The sequence below is a fragment of the Felis catus genome, chromosome A3, assembly GCF_018350175.1.
Source record: "Felis catus isolate Fca126 chromosome A3, F.catus_Fca126_mat1.0, whole genome shotgun sequence".
In the NCBI taxonomy this organism is placed as follows: domain Eukaryota; kingdom Metazoa; phylum Chordata; class Mammalia; order Carnivora; family Felidae; genus Felis; species Felis catus.
In genome coordinates this window covers 24901189-24916451 of record NC_058370.1, presented here as the reverse complement: position 1 = coordinate 24916451, position 15263 = coordinate 24901189, and the positions used below count along the sequence as shown (strand labels likewise).

At 42.0% G+C, this 15263-nt stretch overlaps 1 protein-coding gene across 2 annotated transcripts in view; it reads left to right on the top strand.

Moving 5' to 3' along the window:
- ASIP (agouti signaling protein) overlaps window positions 1-15263 on the top strand; it is a 163434-nt gene that overhangs the window by 73693 nt on the left and 74478 nt on the right. Inside the window, exons 5-6 of one of the 2 annotated variants that reach the window (XM_045053310.1) lie at window positions 3074-3204; window positions 4605-4712. The gene's annotated coding sequence lies outside the window, so the exon portion shown is untranslated. The remainder of the gene's footprint in view (window positions 1-3073; window positions 3205-4604; window positions 4713-15263) is intronic. The other variant, XM_045053311.1, reaches the window with a different exon arrangement.

Below are 15263 nucleotides of genomic sequence, written 5' to 3'. Positions count from 1 at the left end.
AAGTCAAGTAGTGATTCTGAAGTGAGATCAGGAAAAGCATATGCCCTTATGAAGATATACTGTAGTTTTCAAGGGCCAATTACCAAAGTACCACCCTATCCACCCTGATTCTGATGGTAGGGGAGAAGGGTTTGCTCTCTGATGGGAATGTGCTGCATATGAAGATCCAATGGTAGTGAGAAAAACCAAGATGTTAATACAAAATTATGATATTAATAGCCATACAAAGGCTACTATAAGAGAACCCAATTTTACCTAGTAGTATTCAGGAAATATCTGATAGGCAGAAGAAAATATGTGTTTTGAAAGAAGTCTCAAACTCTGGAGATACTGACTTAAGGGTCATCAATTTGTGAGTGGGAATTGAAGCCCTGAGAATGGGTGAGATCACTTAAAGAGAGTGTATGAACCTGGAAAATAATGAAGTTGTCATCGTCATCATCATCATCACCCTAACCACTTACTGAGTGATTTTTACTATGTGCCAGAGTACTTTACATGTGATATCTCATTTAACCCTCACAAAAACCTTCCAAGTTTAGATGCTCTGGAACTTTTGGCAATGCTAACATTTAGGAGGCTGGCAGATGGGGATGCTATCAAGTGGGTCTAAAAAGAGAGCAACCAGGGGCACCTGGGTGGCGCAGTCGGTTAAGCGTCCGACTTCAGCCAGGTCACGATCTCGCGGTCCGTGAGTTCGAGCCCCGCGTCGGGCTCTGGGCTGATGGCTCAGAGCCTGGAGCCTGTTTCCGATTCTGTGTCTCCCTCTCTCTCTGCCCCTCCCCTGTTCATGCTCTGTCTCTCTCTGGCCCAAAAATAAATAAACGTTGAAAAAAAAATAAAAATAAAATAAATAAAAAAAAAATAAAAAGAGAGCAACCAGAGAAACAGAATGAGGAAAGGGGTGATGCCATAGAAACCAAAGCAGGATAGTGTTTTGGGAAGGGAGAGGTCAGCAGGGCCACATGCTGCAAAGATGCCAAGGAAAATGGGTGCAAAGGAGCCATAGGTTTCCCAATTCAGAGACTGAGGTGACCTTATGGGAAACATTTTCAAGAGTGGTTAGGGAGGGATGAGAAACACATTATAAAGGGTTGAAAAAAGCATGGGATGTGCAAAGGAGAGGCAATTAGGGGAATAAATTGGGCTGGAAAGGGAAAATGGAGTGGAACTTGAAAGGGGAGTGGTACAGAAAGGGAGAAAAGAATAATAGATAAGACTGAAGAGCTTAGTCAAAGTGTCCTATATCCAGAAAGAAGATAAGAATAGAAGAGAGAGAAAGGATGGGGCAAGGCGTGACCAAGAGATCTAGTGGAAGAATAGGCCTTGAACAGGGAGAGGGGACTCCTAGTGAGGTTGAAAGAAAGAAGTTAGAAGACATAGAGAGGGGCACCTGGGTGGCTCAGTCCATTAAGTTAAGTGTCCGACTTCAGCTCAGGTCATGAACTTGCGTTTCATGAGTATGAACCCCACATCAGGCTCTGTGCTGACAGCTCAGAACCTGGAGCCTGCTTCAGATTCTGTGTCTCCCCCTCTCTCTGCCCCTCCCCTGCTTTCACTCTGTCTCTCTGTCTCTCAAAAATAAATAAAGATTTTAAAAAATTAAAAGAAATAAAGAAAGAACTTGGGGGAGTTGACAACTAGGGGGTTCTGTTTTCATCTTAAAAGTAGGAGGCAAAGTCGTCTGCTGCAAATTAGGTGGGCAGAGTGCTTGAAGACAGCAAGGCAAGTTTGTGATGTGGGACATAACTACTTTTATTCAAAACATAGTGTATGATATTCTGAAGACTCTCTGCTGAAGACTTTAATCAGAGTTGGAAATAGTGGGGGAATATATCCTAATAGCTCCTCCTTTTTTGCAAAAAACATGAACCCAGACTCTCTAGATGAATCCCTGCCTTAGATTTTGGGTATGGGGTTTCCTCTGTGGAGGGGAATGGGAAAAGGTGGTATATAGAGGAGTAAAGGATGAGAGAAAAATCATGAATGAGTGTTGAATTCTATTTAATTTTTTCGGATACATACTGAGATGATTATGCAGTTTTGAATTACATTAATAAAGTTTCTAATGTGGAACCATTCCTGTGGTAATATCCTTCTTGAACATGAAATTGAATTTGATTTGTTTATATTTTATTTGGAATTTTGGCAACTATGTTTATGGATAATATTATCCTTTAATTTTTTTTCTCTTACTGTTCTTGTTTTTTAGCTTAGAGGGTATGCTAGTCTCACAAGCTAGCATGATGTATCAACATGTGTAACAAATTTTTTTCACCATTGTTTCTTGTACTCCCCTATTTCCTTCTTGGTTCACTTTTATTCTGGTTTGAGTACATTCCTTAATAGTTCTTTCAGCAAGAGTGTTTTGGTGGTAAATATTCTAAGTCTCTGTAGATCTTTAAATATATTTATTTTGCTGCTACTTCTAAATTGTAGTTTGTCTAGGTATAGACTTTTAGGTTTACCCTGTCCATGAGCATCTCTGGATTTCACCAGTTCTAAACCCACTTTCATGTTCATTTTTCAGTTCAACATTTCTGAACTACATAGATAGTATGAATTTGAACCACATGGATAATTTGATGCATGCTTGGAGATCTAGTTTCTCTCCAGTATCTATTTTCTTTCCACAGTAGTGGCTAATGAACCATAATTTCCTTCCAAACCCAGGGTCCCAGAAACAAAGAGATAGGGGTGCAGCTACTTTGGAAAACAGTTTGGCAGCTTCTCAAAATGTTAAATATAGTCCTAATATGAACCAGCAATTCTACCTAAGAGAAATGAAAACACATGTCCACATAAAAACACCCAAGTATAGTTTGCAGTTGTGCCACTAACTAGCAGAGTAAATCAGTTAAATGCTATGGGTTAAAGTTTTTTCTTTAAATATGTAAAAGGAAATATATATACTAAATTATCTCAAAGAAATATTCCAGTAATAAAGTTCTGTGAAATGGAAATGGAAATAAAATTGGAGTGCAGTGCTTAGTAAAGGTCTCCCATAATTATATACACTCAAGGATAGAAGATAGAAAGTACTTAGCCTGTTTATTTATCTCATTGTTCTTAGAGAGAGAACAAATCCTCCCTGGAATATGTCCTCTGGTGTCTAGAAAGCACCTTGGTTGGTGAAGGAAATGACACTGTGAACTCCAGAATACTGTCAGGACAGCTTTCAAATCCAAAGGAAAGACTATACAGGTTAGTAAAAGGAAGATAACTTAGAGAAGAAAATTCTTTTGTGTGCACTATGCTCTGTGTTAATTACTTTGTATACCTATCTCATTTACTCTTTATGTATGATGTAGATTTATTGTCCCCATTTTTTAAATGTAAATTTTTGGATAGAGGGAAAATTGAGGCTCACAGAGTTTAAGAGATTTGAAAACCCATATTCTTATATTTCATCCCATCTCTATACAGTCAAATTCTTCCATGGAACTTTCTTACTCCTTCCTTGACCATCTTGATCCACCATGATTTCTTCTTCTGCACTTCTCTAATGCATATTACCGATATGCCAATTTCACACCTATAACTTTTTGCCATGTTGATTATATTTGATTCATTTATTAATAAGTAAGCATTTATTGAATAGCCACCATGGAACCCCACTAGGCAATAGGGATACACAGATGAGTGACACAGTCCCCGCCTTCAGGAGTTAAAATCTAGATGGGGATACAACCCCGTTAGCAGTTTACTCACACCCCAGTGAATTCTAGGATTAAATCACTCTCTATACTTCTGTCTCCCCCAGGCTAGAACACTCCCATTTTAGTTCTCAGGCCAAAAAAAAAAAAAAAAAAAATCCTAACAGTGAGCCCAAAAGTAGCAAAACTAAGTTTTAAGGGAAAGGGTAATTTTTTAAATATTTATTTATTTTTGAGAGAGAGAGAATGCAAGCAGGAGAGAAGCAGAGACCGAGACAGAGACAGAGACAGAGAGACAGAGAATCCAAGCAGGCTCTGCACTGTCAGTGCAGAGCCCAATGTGGGGCTCGATTTCACGAATGCTGAAATCATGACCTGAGCCAAAATCAAGAGTTGGCTGTTTAACCAACTGAGCCACCCAGGTGCCCCAAGGGAAAGGGGAATTTTAATTAATGAATTACTGTAACACATACTCCATAAGTTTCAAAGCTCCTTCACAGAGGAGGTAATGATTGACTGAGAAACTTAAATTTTTCTAAGTTAATAGAACCCGTCCCAGGCAGAGGGGATTTGAACCAAGCTCCTAGCCTCATGGCAATTCAAAATGGCTGGTGACATACTGTTTTAACCCATCCCACAGTAGGGGGAAAAGGTCTTACTTATCATTTGCTGGTAACTAGGCATGGCTTCAGGAACAAAACTATTTCAGCCACTGTTCTAGCCAGTTATGCTACTAACAACGTATTCCTAAGGTAGTCTGCTTGAGTGCAATGATAACTTTCTAATAGGTGGTAAAGGTCCACAAAATAAAAGTTATGTGAGCAAAGTCTGGTATATAGAAAAGTTTCTGCCCAGCTCTGGTTTCTTCCTGGTTCTTTTAGTCAAGTCTGGATCTTGCTCTCTAGCAATGTTAAATTCCATTTTTTTTCCTTCACTTTCATGTTCTAGGATACTGAGTCAATCCAATTTAATGAACGCCTTCAATGTGCAAAGCAATATGGTAGATACTTAAAGGAGATAAATATGAATAAGAGAGGATTCCTGCTTCAAAGAGTTGTGAGTCATGTAAATAATCTAGAATATGGACCTGGTAATGTCATGTTCTTGGGGAGGTACTTTTGCTCTCAAGAGCCCTATAAATGAGCCAGATATATGACCTAGTACATTCCACCCCATACTATAAGATAAAAATCACTGCCATCTTCAAGGTACTGGACTGGGCTGTGTTAATGACTAGGTATACTAATAGGCTTGTCCCAGAAATGAACATTGCAAGCATTTTCTGAAGTGGAGCCAAATTCAGACAGAGGATCTCTTGGTCTTACCATGTAATCTGAGAAAGAGAGAGGTCAATCCTTGTTATTTCCTAAGGTATTCACCCCATATTCTTCCTAGAAGTGCCCTCAAGGAATATTTCAACCCAAGCCTCATACCACCTATGAAGTAACAGATGAGGCAGGTAAATAGATTCTCTCTAAAATGCAGAACGTGGGGTTAAAGGAACTGGAATTTACTGAGCATCTACCATGTGTTACACATATCATATCTCATTGAAAGTTCAGTTATCACTGTGGAATATCATTGCCCTTATTTCACATCTGAGAAAACTGAGGTCCAGAGAGGTTAAATAATTTGTCTAAGGTCACATAGTTAGTAAGTGGTATTGATTCAACTTGGAGAATGGCACTGGATGAAGTGCTAGTTAAGCAATCTATTAGGGGCACCTGGCTGGCTCAGTCAGTAGAGTATACAACTCTTGATCTCAGGGTTGTGAGTTCAAGCCCTGCATTGGGCATAGAGCTTACTTAAAAAGAGGGGGGTGCCTGGGTGGCTCAGTCAGTTAGGGTCCAACTCTTGATCTTGACTCAGGTCATGATCTCATAGTTTGTGTGTTCAAGCTTTGAGTTGGGCTCTGTGCTATCAGCACAGAGCCTGCATGGAATTCTCCCTCCCTCTCTCTTTGCCTCTATTCCACTCATGCTCGCTCTCTCTCTCTCTCTCTCTCTCTCTCTCTCTCTCTCTCCCTCTCAAAATAATATAGAAAGAAAGAGAGGGGCGCCTGGGTGGCTCAGTCGGTTGAGCGGCCGACTTCGGCTCAGGTCATGATCTCGTGGTCCGTGAATTCGAGCCCCGCGTCAGGCTCTGTGCTGACAGCTCAGAGTCTGGAGCCTGCTTCAGATTCTGTGTCTTCCTCTCTCTCTGACCCTCCCCCGTTCATGCTCTGTCTCTCTCTGTCTCAAAAATAAACGTTAAAAAAAAAAAGAGAGAGAGAGGAAGGAAGGAAAGAAAGAAAGAGAAAGAAAGAAAGGAAGGAAGGAAGGAAGGAAGGAAGGAAGGAAGGAAGGAAGGAAGGAAAGAAGGAAGGAAGGAAGGAAGGAAGAGAGAGAGAAAGAAAGAAAGAAAGAAAGAAAGAAAGAAAGAAAGAAAGAAAGAAAGAAAGAAAGAAAGAAAGAAATCTGTTGGATTCTGGTTGTACCAGGGATCTATCATGGCTAAGTGATGTTTCAAATTATCAAACTGCTCCAAAACCATGGACAGGAGGCCCCTTCACAGCAGGCTGAACTCCAGGGAGACCTAGACAATGCCTGAAATTCAATTGCACCAAATCCTTTTTGGTGTCCAATATTAAGTTTTGTGCATTTTAATTTCAGGCTTCTTCCATATTAGAAATGTGTTAGAAAAGTAGCCTTAAAGCAAAATAACTCACACCAGGGAAACTCCTGCTGAGTTGGTAACACTCTGGGAGGTAAAGATCCTTGAAGCAGAGGAGGGCAGGAGCAGGAGAATATAGAGGGCCCTTAGCCCTGAAAGCTCTGAAGATCTGGAAGGCCAGATAAAGGGGTCAGAGGGGTAGCGCCACAGCTTGAGATCATTAACAGTCCAGGGTTGCATAAAAAGGAGTGGGAAGGCAGGGGATAGTTTTGGTCCGGCTACCAAAGTCGCTGAACTAGAGCTTGGTCTCTGAGTTCACTGACTCTTCCCACTCAGCAATTTCCACAGGTAAGTCCAAAGGAGAATTACTTCAGGAATCTGATAATTTAACTCTGCTCAGCTGATAGAATGGTTTCATCACCAAAATTGGAAAGAAAATGGGTCAATGGTGATGACATGATTTACTGACGAGGTCAACTTATTTTTCTGCAAGGAGCTTGGCAGGAATTCTCTAAAACAATAGACAATCCCCAAATCATTTATATCTAACTTTGGGATTTAGAGTGGCTCTTGGCAGTAGTAGCATTCCTCATTATGTTTAACTTGGGTTGAAAATCAAAATGTGTAGTCTTTGGGAATGCACTGATTAATGAACAAGGGGAACAAAGAAGAACAAGTTGGTTATTTAGAAGTTGCCCTCGATGATCCATTGATAGTCATAAATGAATAATTCACAGAAGCTGGTTCTTTGTTAGAATCCGGGAACAGAGCCTCAGCACTAAACTAGGGTGGGCAGAAAGATTAATTGGGCAGAAGATTTCTGAAATCTTTCTATAGCTGGTTTATGCCCTTTCAGAGAGGAGGGTTTTTTTTTTAATATTTATTTATTTTAGAAAGAGAGAGAGAGTGTGAGCGTGGGAAGGGCAGAGAGAGAGGGGACAGAGGATCTGAAGCAGGCTCTGTGCTGAGAGCAGTAAGCCCAATGCAGAGCTCAAACCCACAAACCTGAGATCATGACCTGAGCCAAAGTCGGACACTCAACAGACTGAGCCACCCAGGTGCCCCGAGAGGAGTTTATTTTCTTTTTCCTTCTTTCTTGCTTTCTTGCTTTCTTACTGTTTATTTATTTTTGAGAGAGAGAGAGACAGAGACAGAGCATGAGCATGAGCAGAGGAGGGGCAGAGAGAGAGGGAGATATAGGATCTGATGTAGGATCCAGGCTCTGAGCTGTTAGCACAGAGCCCAATGCAGGGCTCGAACTCACAGACCGTGAGATCATGACCTGAGCCGAAGTCGGACACTTAACCGACTGAGCCACCCAGGTGCCCCGTGAGGAGTTTATTTTCAAACTTTGTTTTCCTTTGGCATCTAAAGTTCCTTCTCAGAAGAAAAGTAAATTCCCTGCTGTGGACTAGGGCCAGGTATGTAAGGTTTGTCAGTTTCATCTCTGTCTACAGGCCTATTAACTTTAAGGTGGATTTCCTCAAAGCTGAATGTCTAATGATGGTGTTTTCACCTTTCTTTTGGAGGGCCTTGAATTTCCTAAACTGACTTTGAGAAACTCAGATATTTATTTCATAAGTAGTAGATACAGATTTTATGTATCCGTCACTCACGTTATCTGTGCAAAATCAAGAAAATATACTCAAGTGGATGCAAACTTAGGGTACCAGTCCCTTACATACAGCAGATAAGGAGGGTTCCTTGATGGTTTAAATGCAAGACACATCTGGAGCACTTCATTATGAGGGGGAACCTACTCTGGAGTTTTTTGCCACTTGAAAATGGGATAGGACCACTTTAAGAGTAAAGAGAGTTCTGGGGTGTCTGGGTGGCTCAGTCGGTTGAGCTTCTGACTTCGGCTCAGGTCATGATCTCACAGTTCGTGAGTTCGAACCCCACGTCGGGCTCTGTGGTGACAGCTAGGAGCCTGGAGCCTGCTTTGGATTCTGTGTCTCCCTCTTTCTCTGACCCTCTCCCGTTCATGCTCTGTCTCTGTCTCAAAAATAAATAAACATTAAAAAAAATTTTTTTTTAATTTTTTTTTTCAACGTTTATTTATTTTTGGGACAGAGAGAGACAGAGCATGAACAGGGGAGGGGCAGAGAGAGAGGGAGACACAGAATCGGAAACAGGCTCCAGGCTCTGAGCCATCAGCCCAGAGCCTGACGCAGGGCTCGAACTCACGGACCGCGAGATCGTGACCTGGCTGAAGTCGGACACTTAACCGACTGCGCCACCCAGGCGCCCCCCCCCCCCAAAAAAAATTTTTTTTAAAGAGTAAAGAAAGTTCTTTATTAAAAACTAGATCCCCAGGGTGCCTGGGTAGCTTGGTTAAGTGGCGGACTTGGGCTCAGGTCATGAACTCACGGTTCGTGAGTTCGAGCCCCATGTCGGGCTCTGTGCTGACAGCTCAGAAGCCTGGAGCCTAATTCAGATTCTGTGTCTCCCCCTCTCTCTGCCCCTCCCCCACATTCTCTCTCTCTCTCTCTCTCTCTCTCTCTCTCTCTCTCTCTCTCTCAAATAAACAAGTCTTTTTTTAAAAAAATGCTTTAAAAAAAAAAACCCGGATCTCAAAGTTCAAAAGAGGAGAAAGAATTATTCTTTTCAAGGTTCAGTCCTTAGAACCGATTTTACTTTGCTAATTTATGGCATTTCCATACCTTGCTTAGGCTTTAGGCTGAGCCTAAAAGCCTGCTGGTGGTGGGAGATAAGGGAGTACCTTTCAGAAAACCTGTCTTTCTCTTGGGTTCCTAGGGTCCTATTTGGACAATTTGTTCTAATAATACCATTTTATTCAGTCAGCAGCTCCAGGTATTTATTGAGCATCTTTTATGCATGCCACCCTATCCTAGGTGCAAGAGAGGATGCAAAAAGAGAAATCTGACGATATTTACAAGATGTTGCAAAAGGGTTTACATAAACTTGTAAAGGGAGTGAAGGTGGCCTTTGAAGATCCTGTACTTGGTTATGTTGATTCACTTCTAGAATCTAGTAGCCCCAGTTTTAGCTCCCACATCCCAGGCCTGATTTACTCTCATGCATCAAAATTTTCATTTCTAAAAGTTTAGGGCTTGTACCAGTGATAGTACATGAGATGATATTGAGTTATATAGGACATGATTTTAGGTGGTAAATGGACAAACGTAAAACAACAAAGAATCACATCATGAGAAAGTAATTCCCTTTATAGTCTTCTTTGAAGCCTGGATTACAGGTGGAAGAAATTCTCATTTGGGCCTAATATGTCATTAACATTATCCAACATTTATCAATCTCCTTTAAAAAAAAAAAATAGACCTGGAGGTTTTTTTCTGGCAACAATAGCTATTTAGAACTTAATGACACTGCTTTATTCATTCATTTTCTTTCCTAGGGTTATATTCTTTTTATGACAAATGAACTGATATGACATAAATTTTCCTTCTTACATCAATGTATTTAAGTTTTGGAAAAGATAGTTGATTTTATAAAAAATTAAACAATAATATAGGTGATATGGGGATGTGGTTGAGATACTAATGCTATTATCGAAATGACTGAAGCTTAGAAACATCTTTTCCTCAACTCCAACTCAACCAAGGTTACTGTTCTTGACCCATTCCTGCCCTCTGTTTGACCTAAATCATATTTCTCCAATATAAACATTACAATAGGGCTTTTAGGTCTTGGGCCTAAAGAGACCATTATAATGGTAGGAATTTTTGAAGAGATAAGCAAGATAAGACATTTGTAGTAAATGAAACTTCCACAATGACAGTATTGAGTGCCACTCATTTGGGCTAATCCTCACAACAACCCTATGAAGCATTTATCAGATGAGGAAACTGAGGCATAGGGTGGTTAAATAAAACATTTTCTCTGTCACTCAACCAACAAGGATCAGGGCTAAGATTCAAAAGCCAAGGTTTTTCCACTATACCTTCTGTCTTGGTGCCCAGAACTTCTGTGCGTACCTCCTTGTTCCCCCTGAGTGTAAGATAAAGCAAACCCTAAAAAAGCCACATGGATAAAGTCTGAGGAAATCAAGGAAATGGGAACAAGTATACAATACATGGTGAAACTGAGAGATGTTATGGAAATATGTTCGGAGTGGCAAGGCCACTTAGAGGAAGTGAGGACTCTGTCAGAGTGATACCGTCCTTGCATTCATCTCTCTGCCCTGCTTTCTGCCACACTGGCTCACAAACATCCTTGTAGGGTCAGCCCAGCTTTGATGCCTTCTACTGCCCCCAAGCACTGAGGAAGGAGAAAGTGCTCTTACTGCCTTATTTCTGTCTCTTGGAAAAGATACCTCTCCTCCTAGCCTGCAGTCCTTCCTCAACTGGAGCTGGTGGACTGCTGTTTTAGGGCACATAGAAGCAGACACACTACATCTGCTTCTGGAGACAAGCTACTTGCTGAGCTTCTGTCAGCTCTGCCACTGTCCCTCCACAGCCTTTCTAACCCAAGGTCACAGGTCAGCTGTGCTCTTAACCAGGAGTCTTGGCAAGAGTTTCAAGTCCCTTGGGACCCCTGGCTGGCTCAGTCAGTAGAGCGTGTGACTCTTGATCTTAAGGCTTGAGCTCAAGCCCCATGTTGGGCGTGTAGCCTTCTTAATTTATAAACAAACAAACAAATAAATAAATAAAAGTTCCAAATCCCTTCAGGAATCCTACTCTGTCATGTTAACTCAGAGCTTCGAGTCAATAGCTGGGAAAGACAGTGTCAGGGAGAAGGGCTGGGCCTATATCCTGCCCATCCAAATATACTGAATCTATTGCAGCCTTGGCATCATCACAATCACACCGGACTTAACCAGTTAGTTTACAGAGCCCCTGACATGGGAATTGAGTAAGGTATAGGTGTGAAGGCAGCTGGTAAACTCCGAAGCCCCAGAAAAATGTATATGATGATACTACAAAAGGTTTCCTAGCCCATTCCAGAGTTTAGTCCTTGGATCTCTTTCCTTTTCTTTATTCCTATTCTCCTTGGGTGATTTCATCTGTTCCCCTGGTTTTAATCATGATCTATAGGCCAGTAACACCCAAAATCCACATGTCTAGCTTACATCTCTCCCTAAAACTTTACCTTTTATTTCGAATGGATTCCTAGATATCTCTATTTCAGTGTATACCAGAGATACTTTAAAGTAAACAGAACTCACCTCCTTCCTCACTAAGCCTTGCTCTTCCTTTAGAATTTAGCATCTGATTGGTAATTCCATCAGCCACACAGTCACCTGAGCTAGACACTGGAGAGCCTTCACTGATTTTTCCTTTGCTTCATCCCCTTGCATGCAAGGCCCTTAGGTCTGTTGTTTCTTCCCCAAACTCACTAATTCAGGTGCTCATTTTTCTTTCCCCTGTACGATTCTGCTTTAACTTAGATTAGTTTCTCTGCTCTCCTTGTCTCCAGATGTGTCACATCAATCTCCCCTCCACACATCTGCAAGCATATTTGTAAAATTAAATCTGACCATTTGTTTCCCTTGTTTAAAACCCTTCAGCAACACTATGGGATATGATCTGGGCTCCTTAATCTGATATATTTAAGGCTCTCTCTGTCTGCTTCTTCTGACCCTTAGGGCCCTTCCTGCCCCCACCTTTGTTTCCCTCCTCATTACCTTTGCTATTGCTGGCCTTTCTGTCTTAAAGGTGGTCTCCTTCTGTTGTCAACCTCCTATCCCCACATAGATAATACTATTCATCATTTAAGATTCAGTTCAGACATCACTTCTTCCAGGAAGGAAGACTTCCCTGTCTAGTCCCATCCCCTCATCCATCAGGTGCTTACATATCTTATATGTACCTCTGTCAGTGCACAAACCTCATTTATTGTTGTTATTTACTATCTCTTATAATTACATTATACTTCTGTGTCTCTTCTCCTGAACTGTAAGCACTTTGCAGGCAAAGACAATGTCTTTATATCCTCCATTTCTAGTATAGTGCATAGCATAAACTAGCTTCCCAATAATTGTTTGAATGATTGAATGTCAGAAAAATATTCTTAGGTTTAAAAAACCTCTATTTAATAGGGCACCTGGGTGGCTCAGTTGTTAAGCATCTGACTTGGGGTCAGGTCAATTTCTCACAGTCTGTGGGTTCAAGCCCCACATCAGGGTCTGTGCCAACAGCTCAGAGCCTGGAGCCTGCTTCGGATTCTGTATCTCCCTCTCTCTCTGCTCCTCCCTTGCTCGTGCTCTCTCCCTCTCTCTCTCACTCTCAAAAATGAAAAAAACATTTAAAAACAATTTTGTAATATCTTTAATAGTAAAAACAGAAAATATTAGCTAAACCTTAGTTACCTGGCATTCTCTTGCTCCAAATCCCTGAGCATTTTAGCTAGTGAACTAAATCAAATTTTCTGAATATATTTATGCCAAAAATTACATAGTGCCACTGCAAAAAGACATTCCTTAAACATGTCAGTGCCCAATTTGGTGATTACAGGTCTTGGCTTTTCCCCTTGTCTTGGCATACTGGGTCTCCAAAGAGCTCCAGCTGGAAGAGACACACACATCTCAGATAGTCTTCTCCCCAAACCAAGTGGGGGTCAGAGCTCTGGTGTGGCCACCTGGGGGCAGTGCAGACTTGCATATGGGTTTCACAGCTGAGCTTGGGGAGCCCTAGTCCTGAGCAATCCCAGTTTTGTGTGCTATTCTGTCCAGCAAACTTTCCTCCCACTTCCAGGGGACCTTAGCCAAGTCTACCTTTGACTAGGCTCCCACTGAATTGGTAAGAGAGGGACTGGAATAGGCAACTTCATAAAGCAGCATGCACACCCATACACACATATCCTGGAACATTTCCAGCTTCCAACTCCTGAGAGGCAGGTTAACAAATCAAATTAGAGGTTTCTTTAAGGCAAGAAACCTAAATACTTTAAAGGAAAGGGTGAAGGCTGGTGTTAAACACTGTTAACAGGTAACCCTTCGTTCCATGACATACAGTCACAGAAACATAGCATTTCTTAGTTTTCTAAATTAAATATCCTTGGCTCCCATCCACCAGTGGGTAGAAAATCCAAAACTCCAACCTTAGTCCTTTTTCAGGGGCTCATAGGTATTTGGGGAAACTCTCTAATCAGTGCCTGCCACCTTGGAGCTCTTTGCCCAGGACAATTGTCTATTCTAGGACATTTTCGCTAAGCCTAGCTAGGGGCATGGAGACTTCTGCTATGGCTCCCAAATAGCAGTGCCTTTGCTCACCTCCCTGAGCACACTCATCCCCATCACTCATGGTTCTACCATCCCAGGAGTCTGTGGGAGAGTAGGAGCAGGACCTGGCTGCACAAGGAGACTGCAGTGCCCTTTAGCACCATCAGCTCCAGAGCCAGACTTAGGAAATTCTCCTCCACCCTCCTCTAATCCTAAAAGCACTTCTTACTCTCAGAAAGAAAAAACAAAACAAAACAAAACAAAACAAAACACCTTTTGTCACCTCTGAGACTCTGGACTGATTTCAAAAACAAAAACCTATTGAAGTTTGTTTGTTTGTTTGTTTGTTTCTTGAGATGAGAGAAGTCCTGGTCTTCAGAACAAAAGGACCTGGTCATTCTTTTGGGATGGGGAGTATAGAGAAAGGTAGGAAAAAATCATTCTTTCACAAAGAACAAAAATAGCTGACACCACAGAAAATAAGACCATAATTCATCAAGCAGTGTAGCCCATCAAACACTGAAGAAGAGCCTATCTCATACCTTGTTCCAGAGTGTGGGGCCTCTCCAGGAAGAGGCAGTAGGCCAAACTGTAGGTGGAGATCCATATTATCCTGTGCCAGGATAATATGCTTCAGATTGGAAGTAAGCTGCAAACAGGCTCTGCCATCTTCTGCTAGGTTCTGGATTAACCGGGGAGGGCGTTGCTGGTACATCCAGGTTCCAATTCCCAGGAGCTGGTCTGGTTTAGGCCATCTCATTTCCTGGTCTGAGGAAGGACTTTGAAGAGAGAGACAGAGACAGAGTATGAGCAGGGGAGGGGTAGAGACAGAGGGAGACATAGAATCTGAAGCAGGCTCCAGGCTCTGAGCTGAGGTGGAGCTGTAACTCACGAACTGTGAGATCATAACCTGAGCTGAAGTCGGACGCTTAACTGACTGAGCCACCTAGGTGCCTCTAAACTTTTTTTTTTTTAATGTTTATCCATTTTTGAGAAAGAGAGAGAGAAAGACAGTGTGAGTGGGGGAGGGGCAGAGAGAGAGGAAGACATAGAATCCAAAGCAGACTCCAGGCTCTGAGCTGTCAGCGCAAAGCCTGACACGGGGCCTGAACTCACAAACTGTGAGATCATGAGCTGAGGCAAAGGCACCCAGGCACTCCTGAATTTTACAGTCTTGATGCATGTCTTGCTTATCTCACCCTAGTTTGTCCACCGGCTGCCCCTGCCTGAGCTATGTGGAGCCCTTATAGTTCAAGGGAAGTGGGGAGTGACCCACTATGTGTGAGACAGTTGATGGGACACAATCATCTCACCCTAACCTTGGGTGAGAGTTGGGGGCCCAGTATCCAGTATCCTGGCCTACCACTTCTCCCAGGCCCTCAGCTGGACTGTATTAAAGCTATACTTGTGAGGTGCATTGAGATCTCTGGGCATCAAGCCAAGAGTCCTTTGATTGATTTTTGTCATAGATGGAGAGAATTTGCTAACATAACTCCATTCATTAGGGTTCATAGAAAGATCACTATAGAATCTAGGTTGTTTTGGTATGACTAAATCCACATCCTTCAGCATGGCCCATAATAAGACCAGCCCTTCACCACTTCATTTCATCCATATTTCTAGCCTCATCTCTGGCCATTTCCCCATGTACACTCTGCTCTCATCTCAGGAAACAATTTGGTCTGCCTGCTGTTTTCCAAGCATAACAAGTACTTTCATGCCTCCATGTCTTTGCTTGTGCTGTTTCCTTGCCTGGAATACCCTTTTTCTTCCTCTCTGTCTGATGAATTCTTTACTTATTTTGAAGACCCAAA